This window comes from Liolophura sinensis, chromosome 10 (assembly GCF_032854445.1).
Source record: "Liolophura sinensis isolate JHLJ2023 chromosome 10, CUHK_Ljap_v2, whole genome shotgun sequence".
NCBI lineage: Eukaryota > Metazoa > Mollusca > Polyplacophora > Chitonida > Chitonidae > Liolophura > Liolophura sinensis.
This window is the reverse complement of record NC_088304.1, coordinates 31,297,865-31,304,387: the sequence shown is the minus strand read 5'-3', so window position 1 is coordinate 31,304,387 and position 6,523 is coordinate 31,297,865.

The following is a 6,523-nucleotide window of genomic DNA, read 5'->3' as shown; positions in this document are numbered from 1 at the left end:
AATAGCGAAGTATTTATATTTTCAGAGAATTTTTTATCACTTTAGCTGTTGTTACAAATTTAAATGGAATAATATATTTAACACTGTAAAAGCGGAATGAAGGAATGACAAGATTTATTATACTGTACATTTATCTAAATGTTATTAAATATTACCTACTTTTGTCTGCTGATTTTTCATGTGATGGAATTCTTTGAACATGAAGCTATTAGGCCTATATCAAGCAATCAAATTCCTCAACACATAAGCCTTATCGCCGTTGTGAAAGTACAAAGTATGAATCGAGTTTCGTCGTCATAGGACTGAAAACTTGTTGTTAATTACAACGTAAAACCACAAGCAATACATAGATGCTAGGTAAACAGGCGCCTAGTACCTGTGACTTGTCAAAGGTACTAGGCGCATGGTTCACTCCGGGAACTCCGGTTTTTCTCCACCTCTAAAAATGACTTACATGGTATTAGTTTAAAAAAATCTTGAGGACGGCTTTCAACGACAATAATCACATGTGGTGTCTTTGGTGCATGTTTTAGCGATGCAGCAGTAAAAATATTTCAGCAAAGAGACCGATGAGCCTTTTATGAAGATCACATCTTCTTATGACCTGTCTTGTTGAAAGCGACGTTAAAACCTAAGCAAATAATACAGTTCAGCTCTACTCACGACCAGGTGAATGTGCAATCACTGTTCGCAATAAAACCAATTAACCGGCGCAATTGATGTAAATAAAGGGAAAGTACTCATTTATACTCGAACAGTTTGCCTATGGTGTTTACTTCTAACGTGCACCTGGGAACTTTTGTGAGATTATATGAATTATACAATGACTACAATCTAGGTCACAAGGGTTTAAACTTGCAATTAGTCTAGCAAGGATACTCGATATGATAATACGATTTCTTTAATTTAACGAAATTTAACAATATGCCTAGGTTTCTGGTGTTCCCTGGCAGAGTTCAGACACTTCGCGTCTTTGAAATTCCATAGGTATAGTCATGTTATTTTATGGACTTTGAAATGAAACCTCCGTGAAATGAAAGAACTGTCAATTTAGATTCAAAGGCGGGCGGTATTGACATCGTTTGTGCATTATATAATCCAAAACATCGAAATTCATTAGCATTTGCTGCACACCAACAAGAAAAACCAACATGCACTAACCAGGGGGTGGTTGTTCAAAAGTGTATAATGAGTTCACATTCATTTTATTCTTGATACCAATCTTATTGTAATCCAAAAAGTATTTGAGCTTTAGCTAAGACTAAAGTTAATGTCTAGCCTAATACACTTTTAAACATCTGGGCCCGGTTGTTTCAGAAGTGTTTTAGCATTTAAGCCCTGTAATAGCTTAACTATGGACTAAAGTCCCATGAGGTCTGTATTAGGACAAGACTCATATTAAGATTTAAGACAGCTTTAACTTTTAATACACTTTTGAACATGACCCATGCACCTTCTTAACTCACATCAAGAACTAATCAAAAATCTATAATAAAAACAAAACGGAGCGCAAAATATTTGAGGAACTGTCACTAAAAGTGCGAGTTATAACCTGTAATACCAGTCTAGGGATCCTAACTAAAGCTGTGTCTTACATACTGAACTCGTCTTTTTGACCGCTATTCATTATTCAGAGCTCGGTGTGTCAGCTTACGTATTAAACTGTCCATGCTGTACGGTGTGAAATATTCTGTCTAAGCTATCACCACCTCTCGTTACAAACTGACTCCTTTGAAAGAGTCCCACGAACATCTCTTAGAATGAATTCGAGTGACCTCCATTTTTCATTTTAAGCCTTAAAGAGTATGAGTATAGGTATTAATATTCGACAAAAAAAAGAACATGAATTTTTAACATTTTGTGTATATTATACAAAGAAAAACTGGCAACTAGTATGTAGCCTATGTTACGTTGTATGGTGATTATACAGATGAATGATCCATGTTATGTTTTCTATAAATCAGCTGTAAGAGCCATACAGGGGAAAAGATTTACACAAAAGACTTACGCATTCATGAATCGCTGTTACATGTTTATACACACCAAATGTATACATTCGAAACGTTTAGGTAAATTCGTCTCGTCTAGCTGCAGCGACGCTTTCCGGGCTTATATATAGAGGCCATTACAAAGGCACTATTCAAGACCTCTCAGATGTTACATACATGTGCTTTTAAGTACTGATCGTTTTGACATTTTTGTTTACATACTTGTGGGCTACCCGCAAAAGCCTAGATATTTGTACTGATTTATACCAACACACAGTCTGTAACTTTATGCTGTAATACAAACTGATTCACGTCTTGTGTATCTATATTTACCTATGTTTACTTTTTGGGAGGTGGGGGTGTGGAGCTGTCTGGCTTGACTGGTTAAAGCGCTGGCTCACTACATTGGTGTTTACGCTCTGTATTCAATTAAGAGTTGGGAGAGGGGCTCCGTGGCCGAGGTGCTTTAGCGTGCCAGCGCGGCGCAATGACCCATGAGCCTCTCACCAACGCGGTGGCTGTCAGTTCAAGCCCAGCTTATGTTGGCTTCCTCTCCTGCCGTGGGAAGGTCTACCCGGCAGTCTGGGGATGATCACGGGTTTCCCCTGGGCTCAGCCGGGTTTCCTCTCACCATAATGCTGGGCGCCGTTGTTTAAGTGAAATATTCTTTCACTTCACTTGAGCACGGCGTAAACACCAATCAAATAAATAAATAAATCAAGTAAGAACGTTTACGTATATGAAAGCGATTAATCTCAAGATTCTATGGAGAAGGGCAGAAGTAAGGAGCTACCACAAAGTACCTGCATGAGAAACTTTCTGATCCATAAAAGTCGTCATCGAAGCACGCAGTGTATGATGACTGGATTCGACCCTGTGACCTCAACCTATCAAGGGGCAGTACATATGTATGTATGCAAGCTTGGGCTTTTTATGCATGCTTTGTAATCAACAATGTTTCAGCCATATGACGACGAGTAGTCGTTGGATGTACATTTGACACGGCGAGTTCATACTGCTACAAAGTGCTACCGCCACTGAAGGACCATGCCGAAGACACCATTCAAACATGACACTCCACCCAGTGGCTATTCTGCGCCAAGCGAGTCAGCAACAACTACCATTTTTAAAGTCTTTTCAAGGTGTCCTGATTGGAGGCGGGCGCTCTATAACAATTAGGCCACTGAAGCAGGTGTCGGTTTGTGCAGCGAGGACTTAGATGTAATAAAAGTGTATATAATTATGTATTTCCATGCTATACGTCAATGCAGCATCCATTTCCACACGTGTGTTTCTCCGTAGCAGAGTGGTTAGCGTGCTAGCGCAGCACAATGACTCACAAGCCTCTCAGCAATGTGGTCGCTGTGAGTTCAACTCCAGCTTGTACCGGTTTTCTCTCCCACAGTACGTCCAAAGGTCTGACAGCAACTTTCGGAAGGCCGTGGCCTTCCCCCCGTTTCCTGACAACATAATGCTGGTGGCTGTCGTATTTAGTGAAAAATATCTGAGAACGGTGTAAAACACCAAACACTCAAATAAATAAATTACTATAGATACATATGACACACAGGATGTGAGTTCATCACATTTTGGGGCAGGGATTTTCAAGATTTCAAGAGAAAGTCTGAGTGATGTGTCTGTGTCATGTTCAACACAATTTCCTGTTAGTCTAAACTGGAACTAACTTATATTATATTATGGTCCCAGGTCTAAAAAAAAAAATCATGTTGAATTAAAAGAATATGTGTGCTGTGTTTAACAGAATAATCTGCTGCTGTAACAGAATACATTCCAGCATCACGCCTATAACATACAACATGACTTTCTGATACATTTAACAGATTATTTTTGAGAGCAATAAACGGTGAAAGTATCTACTGTAATAAGACTTGAATGTTTAACATTTCCTCGGGTCCCCTTCCGATGGTCATCCGGTGTCGATAACTACGTGATGGGAACGAAACAGTCAAAATAACTTATTCGTCAATAGACAAACTTGAAAACAGTAACCTTAACAATACCATTACTTATTTTTTTATGTCAATGACGTCACCATGCTTTTCTACGCCTTTTTACTCCATCTTCAATAAAATTCTTGTCAAACAAATTGTTGAACTGAATGAATTGTACTATATTTTACAAAATTCTAGACAAACGTCTAATGCTTTACAGTAACCAAGCTTGAAACATCCTATTATATTAGGCCTACGGGCCGCCTGAAAGTGTAGCCTACACTGTACACGATTTTATTTAAAGATATAAGTACGCAGGTATGGAGATTAATAAGCATGCAAGTTAGAAATTGTGAATGGTGAAAATGTACTGTATTACATACATATTACTTACAGTTTAAGTGAAGTTCACTTAGGCCTATAGTTATCCCCTTAATGTCGAGTTGAAGCTGTTAACCTGTGAGAAAATCCATTAACACAAGTTCTTTTTTTCTTTCTAATTTCCCTTGAGTCTAGAAAGTAGCATTTGAAAATTTCCACCTTTTGTAACCCTAAAAAAAACCGCCCTTTGCTTTGCGTATTTCTGAATGGCTGAGTACATGCGCGTGCATACAAGTGACGAAATATAGACATCTTAATTGATTGACATATACGCTATAACTCCATGGCTTTGGCAATCGGCAGAATTAAGATGTATTGTAAGCGAGTTCCAGAAGCGTGAGACATGCATGCATGCATGAGGAATATATTTGTTTAAGGTGGACAACAGAACACCTGCTTATGTATTTTCGTCAAAATTCAGTGCACCGGAATAGGGAAATGAAAGAGTATTTATTTATTTATTTATTTGATTGGTGTTTTACGCCGTACTCAAGAATATTTCACTTATACGACGGCGGCCAGCATTATGGTGGGAGGAAACCGGGCAGAACTCAGGGGAAACCCACGACCTTCCGCAGGTTGCTGGCAGACCTTCCCACGTACGGCAGGAGAGGAAGCCAGCATGAGCTGGACTTGAACTCACAGCGACCGCATTGGTGAGAGATTCCAGGGTCATTGCGCTGCGCTAGCGCGCTAACCGACTGAGCCACGGAGGCCCCGAAATGAAAGAGTATATAATTCTCCTGTATGCGTATATTTAGTCCTCTCAAAGTGTTTCTTGTTCATAACATTTATGGTTGTTAGACAACATAGCCTATGTATGGTGTATTTCAGCTGTGATTTAATATAACGGTAGACTTTTGTCAGAACTATGTATCGGTAGGGCACTCCAGTAATGTTTCCAGCGGAAGGCGCCGAGCTTGACATAGGCCCCATATATTCAGAGACGGATTCACCCATTTTTATATTGCACGATGTGACCAAAATGTACCGAGTACCGGGTAAAAACCTTAAATTGTGACAAACATGCTTAAAAACAATTGAAGATGGAAAATAAGAAAACCGAAAACAAAGGGGAAAGTAATATTACATGGATACCGATTAATGAAATAACTATCAAGCAATATGAATGTTCGAAAGATTATTTTGAGGTTGTGGGTAAACTAACTAAAGCAATGTTCAAAGTTATCTCCCCTGTGCTCTTTTCTTCTGGAGATAGAAAACCACCTCGGAGAATTGGGCGGGAGTTCTTGACATCAACAATAGTTTGTAAGTTGCTGAAATAACTAAATATCCTCAAGTGGAAAATGAAAGAATGGCCGTATTTAACACGTGGTCGCAAATAAGACTGGTGCGAACGAACCGCCCAAAAAGTTCCGTTTTTGATTACCGACTGAAGTCCGAACTTGACGTCTGAGTAATACAATTACTCAATACCGTAACTGCACTGTTTCAGTGACAAAGTCAGTCGCTTGTTGTCAATGGCGAGTGAGCTAGTAACAATGGGGTGGAAGCTCAGAGTATATCGTGAATGATTGATTGAATGCGGCAATTTAGACATCAATCAAACTCTAATAATAATTGGCAGTGATTCAACACGCCGAATATGTCAAAAGATCATAGAGCTGTATTTCTGTTAAAAATTTTTGACATAGTTATTTTTCTGTTTGGACGGGCGGGGGCCGTTAACTAAGAATATAATCTTATAAACAACAGAAAGTATTTCAAACAAGGACGTTGTAATTTTTTACTCTTGAATTCTTTTCAAAATCAAATTTAGTTGGGGAAAAGACAAACACATCAACTTTTAGAAATTCTAGGTTTAATTCTAGGCTTTGTGGTGATGGTCATTGCCACAGGTCTAGGGGAAGGTGAGATCGCATATCACACTCAAGTGCTGGCAGCGATACATTAAAGTTATGCCTTAATTGCTTCTACATGTATTTTTAGTTACCCACATACTGTTTGGTCGTTGGCATGCCTTGATAAAACAAAAGCTGAAGATGAACATCAAAACTTCAACTCAACATTTTCCTCTAAGGCAGTGCTTGGCGTCGTTTTGACATGACTACCTCTACTATAAATAAACATTGAATTCTGACCCCTCCCCCAGAACAAGTGTTTCAGATATACAACATCGCTTACTGTTGGGGTTTTCTCTGTCCGTCATGAATTTCCATAGAATTGCAATGGCAAGATGGC